This window comes from Thamnophis elegans, chromosome 5 (genome assembly GCF_009769535.1).
Source record: "Thamnophis elegans isolate rThaEle1 chromosome 5, rThaEle1.pri, whole genome shotgun sequence".
Lineage (NCBI taxonomy): Eukaryota > Metazoa > Chordata > Lepidosauria > Squamata > Colubridae > Thamnophis > Thamnophis elegans.
The window spans coordinates 51325046-51341270 of record NC_045545.1 but is presented as its reverse complement, the minus strand read 5'-3'; the positions used below and the strand labels follow the sequence as shown (position 1 = coordinate 51341270).

General features: G+C 42.4%; 1 protein-coding gene across 4 annotated transcripts in view; it reads right to left on the bottom strand.

The window, feature by feature from the left end:
* PRICKLE4 (prickle planar cell polarity protein 4) overlaps positions 1–8263 on the bottom strand; it is a 30842-nt gene extending 22579 nt beyond the window's left edge. For 2 of the 4 annotated variants that reach the window (XM_032217953.1, XM_032217950.1), the window contains exon 1: positions 7870–8263. The gene's annotated coding sequence lies outside the window, so the exon portion shown is untranslated. Of the gene's footprint in view, positions 1–3890; positions 4012–7869 lie in introns of all 4 variants that reach the window. The other 2 variants (XM_032217951.1, XM_032217952.1) reach the window with 2 other exon arrangements.
* Between the last annotated feature and the right edge of the window lie 7962 nt (positions 8264–16225).

The following is a 16225-nucleotide window of genomic DNA, read 5'->3' as shown; positions in this document are numbered from 1 at the left end:
TAGGCAAAGGAACTGATGTCTCGCTAGATGGTCACAAAATAAGTGACTCTCCACAGGCCCAGTTTTTTATGGAGACCTGGAAAAGAGGGTGGGGGGTAGGGAGTAGGTAGGGTAAATGTTGTAGTGCCTCTGTGGTTGTTCATAAGTGTGAACAACTGCTGTGGTGTTGCAACATTCGTAACATCAGGAGTGTGTCGTAAATGTGTTTGTGTGTGTGTGTTAATGTCGTAACGTCAAATGGTCACTAACTAAACTATCATAACTTGAGACTTACCTATAGTTGATTTGACCAGATTCCAATACCTTACCTCCCAAATGCAGGACTAATATAGATAACTAGTATAGATAAGCAGTGGAGAAGACGACTAGCAAGGTTTCCAAGAACAAATGGCCATGTGAAAAAATAATAATTGTGTAACAGCAGAGAGATGGGCAGGAAAAAAATGTTTCTTTAGGGCCTGTACAAATTAAGAGATTGAATTAAATTCAACTTTATCAGTGATATCTAACTGGCACAGACTCACTCTAAAACAGATGAAACAGATCATGCAAGTGAGACAAATCCAACACCAGAAAACTCCTATTTAGTGTGGATTCAGGAGGACTAGGTGAAACTCCATACCATACATATGATCAAAATGCATATTAGCACTATTTTAATTGAATTGAATCATAATAATTGATGCTGTTTATTTGCATATTAGCACAGATTGAAAGAAAACAATAAAATTTAACTAGGTTCTTGCAAATCCATAACAATTTGTACAAATCATAACTTGTACCTTTCAAAACCCTAATCAATTGTAATCTATTCAACAAACCATGGTTAAGACTAATTTAAATTGCACTGAGTGTATTTCCAATTCTACCTAAAACTGGATCTAATCTATTGCATTTTTCTCTACAAATATTTTTTTACAGAAGAGACTTTGATAACACCAAATGCTGAGGAAAACTATTTCTATGAAACTAAAAGACTTACTTGGACGCAAATGACTTGAATCAGTTTCCAGATGTCTTGCTTTTAAAGCAACATTTGTAATGTATGTAACAGTTTCCCAAATGAATTGTTGCAAGAGTGTCAAAAATCCCATACTGTATAGTATGGAAACTTTTCACACAAGTTGTTGTAGGATTTCTATGGTGAGCCTTCACTTTCACATGGCAGGTAGACTACTTGCAGTAGTACCCTGGCCTTAATTTTCACCAGTAGATTTAGGTTCAAAAGCCAACATGTAAATTAAACAACAATTTATAAGCAATGATAGATATGGATAGTAGTACCCTATTTGTGTTTTCCCTAGAACATCTTTACTGGAAATTTTCAGGCAAGAGGACCTCATGACCCTTACCTATAGCACTGAAAAATGCATGCTTTCAGGAAGCCAATTATATCACAAATTATTTCATCAGAGCAGGTAACCACCCCATCAGATGACTCAAGCCAGAAGTGTTGATTGAATAACATAAAAAACGGTCTCTACCAGATGAGAAGCAGCAATCCTGTTCATAACACTGCCTTCATTAAAGACTCTGTCAGCAGCCCTGTCAAATTAGCTACTGTATGGCTGCTCTCATTAAAAACAAGCTTTCTCAAAACTCTGCACATACAAACCCTATGAAAATAAAACTATTTAGATTAGTAAGACATTTAAAAAACCCCACCCCAAAACTATTGGCTGTCTCCCTCCATGATATACTGTTCTGGCCTGACTCCTTTTCCAAATTAATTGCTCCTGGAGAGAACTGGCTTTTTGTGCCTCCACATCAGGTATGAAGGATGAATTCTTTACAATATAGCAAGTTCTCCTCAGTTTAGTTATTCTCTAAATATGCAGAGGCTTCATCTCCCATAATTCTTAGCTATCAATATAGAATTCTGGAACTTGTGGTCTCTGGAGTGCAGCAGCTGAGATAAAAATCACTGTTCTTCCCATCACTACTCTGTTTCCCCCAAAATAAGACCTCCACGGATAATAAGCCCAATTAGGCTTTTGCATGCATGTGCTAAAATAAGCCCTCTCCTGAAAATAAGCCCTCCCCGAAAATATTGCAACACAGCAGCAGACATGAGGTGACCATGCTCGCCAGCTCCTGCACCTCAAAAATAATAAGACTTCCCTGAAAATAAGGCCAAGTGCTTATTTCAGGGGTCAAAAGAAAATAAGACCCTGTCTTATTTTCAGGGAAACATGGTAACTGAGCCCTCAAGTCAAGTTGGCTCTTGCTGAACATATCCATTCAGTTTTCTCAGCAATTTTAAGTAGTTCCCCACTGCCTCTTCTACAGTATCCCCCCCACATCCCATCAGAAGACAGGCCCCAAATGATGACATTCTACCAGAGCCACTATCCTCACCCCACTGTCTATCTGCATACTTTGTGCAACATGAGGTTTCTGCTTCCTAGGGCTTCCATGAATGGGGAACCAAGATGCATAGCACTGGGGAGAGACCTAGACTCAGCTTTGAAAATTCACAGGGTCAGTCACTCTCTCTCTGCCCAATGTATCCCAAACACAATTGTTGCAGGGGAATTGGTTACAAAAAGGACAATGTGAAGGGAAGATGGTGTAGATATCAAAAAATAAAGGCCAGGCAGTTAGACAGTAGGGAAATGGAAAAGTCAGTGTTCCAGCCAGGGTCCTATTCTCATTTCCTAATCTGCTTTCTTTAGCACTCAAAGAAAAAGAAGATAGTGATCTAGAAGTAGAGATAAACACTCTCCATAATGGCTTGACTCCCAGCATGAGATGGGAAATCAGGGAGGGAGAATGAGGCAAACATGTCTGCCACTAGGGAATCTGTCCATACCACAGTTCCAGAAGTGCAGAGTGTTGAACTGTGAACCACACTTGAATTAGATGTTACAGCCCTGTAGAAGTCCTGTAGTAAGGGGTGCAGGAAGCAGCCTCAAGGTCGGATTGATACTAACCCATGGGTGGAAGAGACCTCAGCTTAAAACATGGCAAGAAGACCCTCAGAGGAAGCAGGAACGTCTGCAGCATTTTTCTATACCTCTGGCTATTACTGAAGCTATTGTCCTCATTTGTGTAACCATGGATGGCTCCGTAAACTGCTGTATTACTGGAGATACTATTAGAGTGGATTGTCCTTATTCATTGTGGATCACTGAAGATCCATATAAGAGTTGTTATTTGCTGGGTCAAAGGAAACAAGAAAAGGTGAACTGTAGAAAGTATTTGTAACAGCATGCACTGGGAGCTTTATGCTATGCCCACTGTCACTTGCAACATAAATATTTAAATGAAATAAGGGTACTTTAGAGCTGAAACAGCCGCTTTCAACTTTATTCTTGTGGGACCATGAACCTAAGATTAAGCTTCTGCCTTGACAATGTGGAAAGTAAAGTTAATACCCGCCATAACCTGCATCTGACTTCGAACCAGCAGTGTTGTATTTTCCCATTTTTCATGCATCATTCCAAAAAGATCCACAGTTACAGCTGCAATTAGCCTAGGTGTGGTATTGAGATAGTCTTATCTCATGCCAAACTGTACCTCTTCAAAGAGGAACGAACTTTTCCCAAGGCACATGGAACATATTTGTATAAATCAGAAACAATGATGTCTGCAATTAAAAATAAAGTAGAGTGATGTAGTAGAAGGAAACAGGAATCTACATCAAACAAGGGCTGTTGAAATTTTTTACACAACAAACTACAACATCTGGCAGCTTATCTGCAACCTAGGAATGAAACGTGAGCCATGAGGCAGGGGAGGAGAGGGAATCTACATTTTCATGAGATTATGAAGTTGCAACTATGAAAATAATTATACCTTCAGGGAGCTTTCTACACTCACAGCTGTTTCGTGAGAATAACTTCTGACCATATTCTAACTTTTTTGGGGGGGGAGGGGAGGATACTTACTTAGGCAATAGATCAGATGAAATTATTTTGATGAAAGAAACAAGATGTAAGTCCTGCTAATAAAAGGCTTTCGATTCCTTTCCATTTCAAGTGGATTTTTTTTCCACCACCAACTCCACTGCTAACAAAAAGAAAGCAAGATTATGTCTTTGGGGAGCTCACAGTTACAAAACAAGGAATATCAATTTTTAAATTATTCCTTGAATAGCAGAACATAATCTCCCACCATGTATCCTTCTCCCTCCCTGCCCATCTTTTAATCATATTACTACATTTTCAGCATTTACTTTGTTTCATTGTTTACTATTATGTTGACATTTTTTGTAATTTTACATTTTTACTGTTGTAACTGCCCAGAATAAGCCCGGGGTGAGATAGGCAGCAAATAATTTAATAATCAAAACAAACAGGTTGCAGAAGCAGGTGGACTTGTAATTCTGTATCTGAAGTATGTAACATGAAGAAGGCTGGGAATTATCTTGAATTCTAATTCTGTTAACAACCAATAGTCAAGCATTGTATATCTGCTACTAATTAATGACAGTGTTTGAATATACAGTGCTGTTAAAAGTTGACTTAGAGAACAGATTCAGAAACATGAGCTAAGAGTCTCATCTTTCTCTTGTTAAAACCTCCCTATAGAAGAAAGCAAGCACATCAAGAGATAAGATATCTTTCAAAATCCTGAAACACCCATCTTCAAAAAAAAGGGGGGAGGGACAGACCCAGGAAACTACAGACCAATCAGCCTGACATCAATACCTGGGAAGATACTGGAAAAGATAATAAAAAACAAACAAACAAATCTGCAAACATCTAGATACAGAACATCTGCAATAAAGTTGTAACTAAAAGCCAGCATGGATTGTTTAAAAAAAGATTATGCCAAACTAATCTTATTTCATTCTTTGACAAAGGTGAATAAAATAGTAGCCCTGAGAAATGCTGTGGACATAGTATACTGAGATTTCAGCAAGGCATTCGACAAACGTAGATCACAACCTACTTCTTCGTAAGCTAGAAAAATGTGGGATAGACAACACCCACCACAATGGATTTGTAACTGGCTGACAAACTGTATTCAATGAATCGTTTTAATGGTACTACATCTACATCAGGGATGTCAAACTCGATTTCACTGAGGCCACATAAGGGTTGTGTTTGACCTGGGGAGCCAGTGGTGGGCTTGCCTGGAGTGGGTATACCCAGGCTGGGCATGGCCAGCTCGATGTTACTTGTTGAGGTTCCGTTTTCACTGGCACACAGCTTCCCCAAGCTCCATTTTCACTGGCAGAGGCACCACCAGGCTGGTCCTTTGCTGTTTCCAGGGCGGCCCTGCGAGCCAAATCTAAGCAACCCAGGGCCATATCCGGTCCTGGGTCTTCAGTTTGACACCGCTGATCTACATGGTACCACAAGGTTCCATCTTAGGCCAGTACCCTTCAGTATCTTCATAAATGACTTAGATGAGGGCATAGAAGGAGAACTCATCAAATTTGCAGATGATACTAAGCTGGCAAGAATAGTCAACATCCCAGAAGACAAGCTCAGAATCCAAAAAGATCTTCACAGACTTGAACAACAAAATGAAATTGAATGTGGAGAAAAGCAAGGTTTACACTTAGGCAGGAAAAACCAAAGGTATAAATATAGATTAAGTGAAACCTGGATCAAAAACAGTAACTGTGAAGGTAGACCTTGGAGTCCTAGTGGACATAAATATGAGCCAGCAGTGTGCGGTAGCAACCAAAAAAGCTAATACAATCATTGGTTGTATAAAGAGAGGCACAAATTAAAATCAGGTGAAGTATAGTAGCACTTTATAAAGCTGTAGTAGCCACACCTGAAATACTGCATCCAATTTTGGTTACCGCATTAAAAAAGACGTTGAGACTTTGGAAAAAGGGCAAAGAAAGGCAACTAAGATGATTAAAGGCCTGGAGAGTAAAACATATGAAGAACAGTTTCAGGATTTGGCTAGACTAGACAAAAGAAGGACCTAGAGGGGATACGATAACAGTATCCAGTATTTGAGAGGTTGCCACAAAGAGGAGAGAGTGAACTTATTTTACCAAAGCATCAGAAGATAGTATAAGAAACAACGGATGAAAACTAATCAAGGAGAGAAGCACCTGGAATTAAGGAGAAACTTCCTAACAGTGAGAACAATTATCAGTGGAACAGCTCTCCTTCAGAAGTTGTGGGTGATTCATCACTGGAGGTTTTTAAGAGGGACTGGACAATCATGTCTGAAATGGTATAGGGCAGTGATGGTTAACCTTTCGGCACTGAGTGCCCAAACTGCATGTGTGCGCAGAGCACCTAGAACCCAGAAGAGAGCAGCTGGCTGGTTGCATGTGCACACCAGACCAGCTGTCCGGCAATGCATGCACATGACAATACCTGGAAGAGCAGCTGGCGACAGCGTGCGGGGCCCACAGAGAAGGCTCTGCGTGCAACTCCTGGCACGTGTGCCATAGGTTTGCCGTCATGGGTGTAGGGTCTGCTGCTTGAACAGGGGTTGGACTAGAACACCTCCAAAGTCCCTTCCAGTTCTATTCTGATTGAAAGCATGTATATCATGTGTATTCAATACAATCAGCCTATCGAGCAGGGCACAATATTATAACCATAGTTGTGCTGTTCATTATCTCTGCTTGGCACTGATACCACAGATTTTGCCAGACCTCATAGCCATAGAAAAGCACAACTTGTCAATACTGTTCCTTCTCTGCTATGAAGTATTTTAACCATGAGTGTATGAAAGAGAAAATGCAGTCGCTAGAACATAAAAAGACTTTCACCAGCACTCTTTTAAAGCGTTCTTGCTGTAGGCAAATTTCACAAAGCACAAATATTCATATGAAAAATCAAATATATTAGGGATACCAGCTGTGGGCTGAAAAAATCTAGGAAATTCCACACACCAGCAAACGGATATAGAAAATTCTAATTGTTGCAATTGTTTAGCAATTGTCTGGATTTTGCAGTCCAGATCTGATAAACTAACATATGTTTCACATAATTAATGACTTAGGTAATGTTTAGAGCACTTATAATTTGAAGTTAACAATTAACCAGCCTGTAATTGTAAAGATGCTCTCTATAGAGAATTACATATGATAAAATTTATTTTTATTTATCAAATTTAGGCACCACTCATCTCACTAATAAACATAGAAGCAGGTTCCTAATTGTTCAGGTGATTAAACAAATACAGCCCAGTTAGTATATGTGTGCACCGTTTTGCAGATTCCTAGAAGAAATGTGGTGGACCATGAAAAAGAAGCATTTTTTTTACGTTTTCATTTATTCAGAGGATGTATCATTAAGAAATATTTTGCCTCTCATCCAAATTATCATTAACCGATTCCAATTTCAGTATTTATTTAGCAAACATCTAAAACAAACAGACTCTCAACTCAAAAGTCAGAAAGGTCCTTAATGCAATGTACCATCCCTATTTTAATCTATGAAAGATTTCCAATGGAGTAAGGCTGCCTGTAATCAATCCTATACCAGGTTACCTAAAGAAGAGCTTCCGTTTTTAACAGGTTATTGTATCTACGCGAAAGTGCCGTTTTATCCTAACCGGGGATTTGCAACTACAAATTCAAAGCAAGAGATAATAGTTTGTAGACCTTAAGAACTACTGGCAGATTTTTTTTTAAAAAGGATTATCTCACCCTCTGTGCGTTTCTTCCGTACCCACAAGACTGAAGCGATTCAGATTCCGCCAAGTCAACAACGTCGGCGCTGGTTTGAACACCACTAATTTATACCCTATTCCTGCACAACGAGTATGCGCGGGTTAGGATGACTGCAAGGGGAAATGTGATGTTTATTTCTCCTCTTGCTGCACCGAAACAGCACCGGGACCCACAGCTTTCCCACGACCCTCAAATTTGGGGTTGGGATGAGCCGTCCACTCAAGGAGCCCCCCTCGTCCTTCGTTGAAAAGCCACCCGAGATCACTTACCTGCGGCTGGTGCTCCTGCTTTTCTTTTTTCCCCCACCGAGTCCGGCTCTGCCCGCGGCGGAACGGTCAGGAATTCCGCGGCCAACTTTCCTTCGCCTAACGAGAAACTATTCAGCCAATGAGGCGCGCTCCTTCCGCCTCTGCCCGGGGCTGTTTCCCCCGCTTCTTCTTCTTCCTCCTCCTCCTCGGTATCCTCCACCTGCTTGGAGTGCAAAACTCCTGGCTCTGTCTGGCCGAGAAGAAAAGCCAAACCAAATCCGCTCTGTTGAGGCTGGCGGCGACCGTCGTCGCTTGGACTTTGCCTTCTCGTTCCCGTTTTCCCTATCTGCTTTGCCCAGGAAACGGGATCCGTGTCCGCCCGGGTCCCAATTAGAGCGCTTTCTTGCCTTAAGTCTCCAGGCAGCCAATGAAAGGGAAGCAAAACAGAAGGCGGGGAGGGGAGAGAGCCGCGGCGCTGCGGGGAGGTGAAGGTTAACCCTGCAGGGAAGTCTCTGGCGTTGGCTGACCCTTTCCCGCCCGTTTGTTATCTCGAGCTGTTATGGAAACCGCGGAGGGAGGCTCATGCCACTTTAAAGAATAAGGACATTTCTAAGTGACGGATGTTTTAACGTTTAATGTCATCCAGCCGGTGCCGTATAATAAATCACGAATGAAGCCAGGCATACGGTCGCAGGGATGGTTTTGGGGCCAGGCTGTGCACGAACTGCTCAGTAATTAGCCTGGGAATGGCAGCTATTCTGGCACGTGCTTTGGTGGGCTCCATTTTAACAGATACTTGGCTCGTTAATCTTTCTCTCTCGGATATGAAATGGGCTTATGCAACAACAGGGCTGCAAGTTCACACAACCCAGACCTAAAACCGACCAACGGCATTTTAGCTTAAGCCTGTTGCGTAACTAACAGACTTGTGTAACGCAGTGGTTTTAGGGTGCACTGCGAGGCAAATTGGGTTGAGTTAGTGGTGGATTCTTTATTTGTATGCTGGCCCATCCATAAATCTCTGAAGGAATAACTTTTTTAAAAAGTCATTAAAATAACCCTTCTTTAAAAAAGCATTAAAATATCAAAAATGTATGGCCAATGTTCATAATATGCCTCCTTTCAGGGCTAGTTAGAAAAGCCAAGTCTCAAATGCTTTCCTGAAACCCAAGAGAAAAAGGTACATAGGATTTCTTTACAGTGGGATTGAAAGTACAGCTAATCCTCGATTTACAAGTTCATTTAGTGACCATTTAAAGTTACAACAACACATAGTGACTTATGACCGTTTTCCAGAGTTATGAGCATTCCCCATGATCAGATGATCAAAATTCAGAAGCTTGGCAATTGGTTCATTCTTATGACCTTGCTGTGTCCCAAGGTCTTGTGATCCCCTTTTGTGACCTTCTAACAAGCAAAATCAAAAGGGAAGGCAGATTCACTTAACAACTGGGTGGTTAACTTTATCAACTGCAGTGATTCACTTAACAACTGAAGCAAGGAAGGCTGTAAAACAAGGGCAAATATTCACAACAAATGTCTCACTGAGCAACAGAAATTTGGGCTCAGTTGTGGTTGTAAGTCAAGGACTACTTATACTCATTTCTTAAGTCTTGTCAGATGGTACTCTTGAAGAGACATGACCTGAAGGGAGGTGATTTTGTCTGATCTGATTGGACAGGCTGATGAATTTGGAAGAAAGTAGTCTCATAAATAACTTGGTCCAGCAATTGGCAACCACAATTTGAATTGCATTCAGAGACAACCACAACCAGTAAAAGCAAATGAAGATCATGTTGGCCATGAACAAGGATATCTGTACTATGTGTGTATGTGTGTATTTGCATCCTATCTTTGGTCTACCACTGCTTTCTGGAAAGTACTCCTGTCCTTGTTTTTTTTATAGCAAAAATAAAGCTTTAATTATATGATGGTAGCTATGGTCTTGATTTTTTTGACCCATCTACTGCTTTAGTCAAGAAAGTTTGCAGGAGAAAAACAATGTTGCTTCTACTTGACAAAAGTGCCATATTTCAAACTGTGGGCTCAAATAGAGTAGATGTGTAGTCATTGGTACAAGGGCTTCTCTGTTGTAGGCATTTGTATGAATGCAGAAGGAGATCTTCATCTAATAAGGAATCAATGGAGATTGAGGAATTCCTGGAAAGCGCTTACTGTAAGTGTTTTCTCAGGTAAGAACACCTGAATACTGTGTGGTTAAATAAGTTCAGTCATGCAGACTTGATTCTGATCTTCACAAAGAGACCTAATATTTACAGAATCCAGATTGCAGAAGTTACTATGCACTTATCGTTTTGCTAAATAAATACTTTTTAAATTAAAATTCACTAACCAACTCTAATATGTATATTTCTAAGTGCATGCACTCCGCCCAGTGTTTTCTTTTATCCTCATGATTTTTACCTAATTAAATCTACCGTCATACAACATTTGCTATATCTTGGCATCACGCAAACCTGCTAAAAGCAAATTCTGATACGTATTAACAAAAGTGCACATTTTATTTAAAAATAACTATGCAACCAATAAAAGAAAAGCAAATATCTGATGGTAACAAAAATTTATCATATATTTTCACTTTCTTAATAAAGGCAAGTGTGAGTATGTTGGCCATAAAGAAAGATCCACAATCGGTTTCTACAGTTTTCTTGACAAGGTTTTTTTGTTTGCTATTACCTCTTTCCTAGGGCTAAAAAGAGACTGGTGCTCCAAGGTCACTCAGCGGGCTTTGTGCCTAAGGTGAGATAGAATTCATGGTCTCCTAGTTTCTAGCCTGATACCTTAACCACTGCAACAAACTGGTTCTGTGGAAATATTTTTTACTATGCTGAATTAAGATAATCAAATTATACTGTATATCGTGTCAAGTTTCCGAGATTTCACAACTCACTGCAGAATTCTGGAGGACATGAAAGTTTGCATATTGGTATATTGGCCTTGTATATGAATTCAACAATTTTCCTTTCTTGGGATATTAGTTATTTGCAAGTAAGTCTATGAATGCACACCCTAATCCGGCTAAATCTGATGTCCTAGTGTTATTCAATTGTGTGCTATCTAGTTGGTGTTTTCTCTTAGCAATTACATACATAGATTTTCTCTATAATGATCACTGCCTAATCTGGTCTATTAATGGGGTAGTCAATCAGCACTGTAACTAAATCCATCTATCTTGCTGATGATCATTCTCTTTTCTCTTTCCTTTCATCTTTCCTAGCACTAAAGTGAGAGAGTTAGGTCTTCCCAGGATGTGTCCTAAGTAGGGTAATTTGTGTTTGTTCATTTGTGCCTTGAGTGAGAATCCGGAGTTAATTCATTCAATGGTACATATGTTTATTCTGTGGCCCATCCATGGTATTCTCAAGAATTTTCTGCAATACCAAAGTTAAAAAGCATAAATACTTTTCCTAAACTGTTTCTTCAAAGTCCATAAAGTCCTGGACTTCTGCTCATATGTACAAGGCTCCCAAAGACACAACAGCTTTGAAGACCATCCAGATATTACCATTGCCTTTCAGGTGTGCTGATTGTGAGACTGACACCTTTATACAGACAACAGCGTTGGGAGTCTCTGGACACACCAAAGGAGTACGAGAACTCATTAATTTATCCACAATTGTCTCTTTAAACTATTAGGGTCAGAGTTTGAAAGCAAGTATTAACTCCTTTGAAAACTTCAGTTTGTTAAACTATTAAATCAAACTGTAATGTTCCAACTATAATGTCCAACTAAAGAGATAAGTCATTGTGACAGCACACAGGAATGCTGCAGCTGAGAAAATCAGCTGTGAAAAGGTTTAGACCAGTGTTCTCAACCTTGGCAACTTGAAGATGTCTGGACTTCAACTCCCAGAATTCCCCAGACATCTTCAAGTTGCCAAGGTTGAGAAACACTGGTTTAGAGAATCTTTTAAGTAACTAGTTCCTTTGCTTCCTGCTTGATGTTCCTCATACATCTGCCATGCAAGTGAGCTCTTTCAAAGCCAGATTTCTTGAAGGGTTGGGTATGAAGTCCAGCAGCAGTTCTCCTTGCCTTTACTTTCTCTCTTTAATCAGTTTAAGCTTATTATTTCTCTTATCCTTTCTTTTCCTGCATCTTCAAAAGCCCTTTTCTCCCAGCCTTCCAGCTGTTCAGGCTCATTCATTCAGAGTATGAAAACTACTCCTTCCCCGATAATGAAGCTGGCATTTTCCTTTCACCACAGTGATTAAGGTTTTGTAGTTTAGCTCCTGGGGCAAAATGTATTAATGGGTAGGGTTCCTGGCATCTCTCCCATGTTTTTACAAACTCTTCCTGTATGCATGTGCTCTTATTTTAAAACAGAATAGAAGAAGAATAGAAGAACAGAGTTGGAAGGGAATTTGCAGGTCTTCTAGTCCAACTCCTGCCTAGTGCAGGAAACCCTATACCATTTCAGACAACTGGTTATCCAATCTCTTCTTAAAAACTTCCAGTGTTGGAGCATTCACAACTTCTGGAAGCAAGTGCTTCACTCATTAATTGTCTATCAGGAAATTTCTCCTCAATTCTAAGTTGCTTCTCTCCTTGATTAGTTTCCACCCATTGCTCCTGGTCCTACCCTCAGGTGCTTTGGAGAATAGCTTGACTACCTCTTTTTTATGGCAGCCCCTGAGATATTGGAACACTGATATCATGCCTGCCCTAATCTTTCTTTTCATCAGACTAGACATACCCAGTTCCAGCAACCATTTTTTATATGTTTTAGCTTCCAGTCCCCTAATCATCTTTGTTGCTCTTCTCTGCACTCTTTCTAGAGTCTCAACATCTTTTTTACATTGTGGCGACCAAAACTGAATGCTGTATTCCAAGTGTGACTTTACCAAGGCATCATAAAGTGGTATTAACACTTCACATGATCTTGATTGCATCCCTCTCTTGGAGGGACTCCAAGATCCCTCTCACAGTTACTACTGTTGAGCAAGGTACCACATATACCGTTTATATCTTATGAATATGTATATGTATATACATAAAAGTCTATTAAAGCTGTAACAGTTGCAAACAAGATGGCTAATCTTGTCATCTTACGGTGCTTGAATCTATAGAAAATTACTGTCCTGCTATCTCCTCATGAGGAGTAGCTGTCCAGAGCACATAAGGGCAATCTCTCATCGTCTTGGGTCTACTCTTCAATTCCTTGGTCTTTGCCATGTGATCAACTGCCCTTTCAGAATCGTCTTCAATTCATTATACCTCCTCCAGAAGTTGGAATACTCTGAACTCTTTGTTTAGATTCATACTCTTTTTCCACTGATCTCTCTTTCCAATTTCCAATTATGTTTAGCTGCCAAACCAGCCACTGTATGCCTGATAGTATAATAGTATTGTCACGATACGCAGCTGTATCTGTCCGCCCCGTGCCAACTCAATGAAGCGGTGGACGTGATGAACCGGGGTCTTGAAGCCGTTAGGGACTGGATGAGGGCTAACAAGCTTGTACTCAACCCGGAGAAGACCGAGTGGTTGTTGTGTTTCCCTCCCAATAATTTGGTTAGTGCTCCATCACTCAGGCTGGGGGGTCAAATTTTATACCCCTCAGATAGGGTTCGCAACTTGGGAGTCCTCCTGGACCCACAGCTGACTTTCGACTACCATCTGACGGCTGTGACCAGGGGGGCATTTGCCCAGGTTCGCCTGGTGCGCCAGTTGCGACCCTACCTGAACCGGGAGGTTCTCACAACAGTCACTCGGGCCCTTGTGACCTCTAGGCTGGAATACTGCAACGTGCTCTACATGGGGCTGCCCTTGAAGAGCATCCGGCGACTTCAGCTAGTACAGAATGCAGCCGCGCGAGTGATCGTGGGCGCACCTCGGTTCGCCCACATAACACCCATCCTCCGCGAGCTGCGCTGGCTACCTGTTGATCTCCGGGTGCGCTTCAAGGTCCTACTTACCACCCATAAAGCCCTTCATGGCAGTGGATCTGCGTACTTGAGAGACCGCCTCCTGCCAATTACCTCCCTGCGACCTATTCGATCGCACAGATTAGGCCTCCTCCGAGTTCCATCTGCCAGTCAGTGCCGACTGGCAACTACGCGGAGGAGAGCCTTTTCAGTAGTAGCTCCGACCCTCTGGAACGATCTCCCCGTGGAGATTCGTACCCTCACCACCCTCCAGACCTTCCGCACAGCCCTCAAGACCTGGCTATCCCGTCAGGCCTGGGGATAAAGATCGTAACCTGCCCCCACCCGAATGATGAATGTTGTGTTTTATTTTTACTTGCACTGTTTTCATGTTTATTGTTTCATTGTCTTGTACCCCCCACTTCCCTATAAATTGTAAGCCGCCCTGAGTCCCCTCAGGGAAAAGGGCGGCCTATAAATAATAAACTCATAAACTCATAAACTGGTACTACTGTGAATGTAGATTTGTTACTGGGATCCTGTTCTGAAAGTGCTCTGCATCAGTTAGGGCAACATGCAGTATGGCTTTTTCCTGGTACTTAGATATGTAGACATATTGTTTTAATTTTCTAAATGATGTCATCTAAAAAGCATATTTGCATGCCATAGTAAACTTCTGGAACATCCCATAATATGACTTTGTAGTGACTTAGCAGAAAAGGTCAATCCTACATTTTGCTCATACATACATGCATACATACATACATACATACATACATACATACATATCAAGCTAAAAATGCAGCAACTGTCAATGTAGATTTGTAGATTTGTAGATTTTATTAATATTTGTAGGCCGCCCTTTTCCCTGAGGGGACTCAGGGCGGCTCACATAAAATCGGGGAAGGGGAATACAGACATTAAGATAAGACATATAATAAAATAGTAAACAACATACATTCATCATTCGGGAGGGGAACTATCCTTGTCCCCAGGCCTGACGGGCGAGCCAGTTCTTCAAGGCTGTGCGGAAGGCCTGGACGGTGGCGAGGGTGCGAATCTCTACGGGGAGCTCGTTCCAAAGGGTCGGGGCTACTACTGAGAAGGCCCTCCTCCTTGTAGTTGCCAGCCGACACTGGCTGGCCGATGGTATACGGAGGAGGCCTAATCTATGTGATCTTATTGGTCGCAGGGATGTAATTGGCAGAAGGCGGTCTCTCAAGTATCCAGATCCACTGCCATGTAGGGCTTTATGGGTGACTAATAGCACCTTGAAGCGCATCCGGAGATCTACAGGTAGCCAGCGTAGCTCGCGGAGGATAGGTGTTATGCGGGTGAACCGAGGTGCACCCACAATCACTCGCGCGGCCGCATTCTGTACTAGCTGAAGTCGCCGGATGCTCTTCAAGGGCAGCCCCATGTAGAGCACGTTGCAGTATTCCAGCCTAGAGGTCACAAGGGCCCGGGTGACTGTTGTGAGAGCCTCCCGATTCAGGTAGGGTCGCAACTGGCGCACCAGGCGAACCTGGGCGAATGCCCCCCTGGTCACAGCCATTAAATGGTGGTCAAACGATAGCTGTGAGTCCAGGAGGACTCCCAAGTTGCGAACCCTCTCTGAGGGGTGTAGAATTTGACCCCCCAGCCTGAGTGATGGAATATTGGTCAAATCTCTGGGAGGGAAACACAACAGCCACTCGGTCTTTTCTGGGTTGAGCACGAGCTTGTTAACCCTCATCCAGTCCATAACAGCTTCAAGGCCGCGGTTCATCACGTCTGCCGCTTCATTGAGTTGGCACGGGGCGGACAGATACAGTTGAGTATCGTCCGCATATTGATGGTATCTAATCCCGTGCCTGCGAATGATCTCACCCAGCGGTTTCATGTAGATGTTGAATAGTAGGGGGGATAAGACCGAGCCCTGAGGCACCCCATAAGTTAGAGGCCTAGGGGACGATCTCTGCCCCCCCACTAACACCGACTGCGACCTGTCTGAGAGGTAGGAGGAGAACCACCGCAACACGGCGCCTCCCACTCCCACCTCCCGCAGTCGTCGCAGAAGGATACCATGGTCGATGGTATCGAAAGCCGCTGAGAGGTCGAGGAGAACCAGGATGGAGGAATGTCCTCCATCTCTGGCCCTCCAGAGATCATCGGTCAATGCGACCAAAGCGGTTTCTGTGCTGTAACCGGGTCTGAAGCCTGACTGGAAGGGGTCTAGATAGTTTGCTTCCTCCAAGGACCGCTGGAGCTGGAAGGCCACCACCTTCTCAACAACCTTCCCCAGAAAGGGGAGGTTGGAGACTGGACGATAATTATTAAGGATAGCTGGATCCAAAGATGGCTTCTTCAGGAGGGGTCTCACCACCGCCGCTTTCAGTGCGGCGGGGAAGTTCCCCTCCCGAAGTGAGGCGGTGACAACCGCCTGGATCCAGCCTCGTGTCACCTCACTGCAGTTAGTAACTAACCATGAGGGACACGGATCCAGTACACA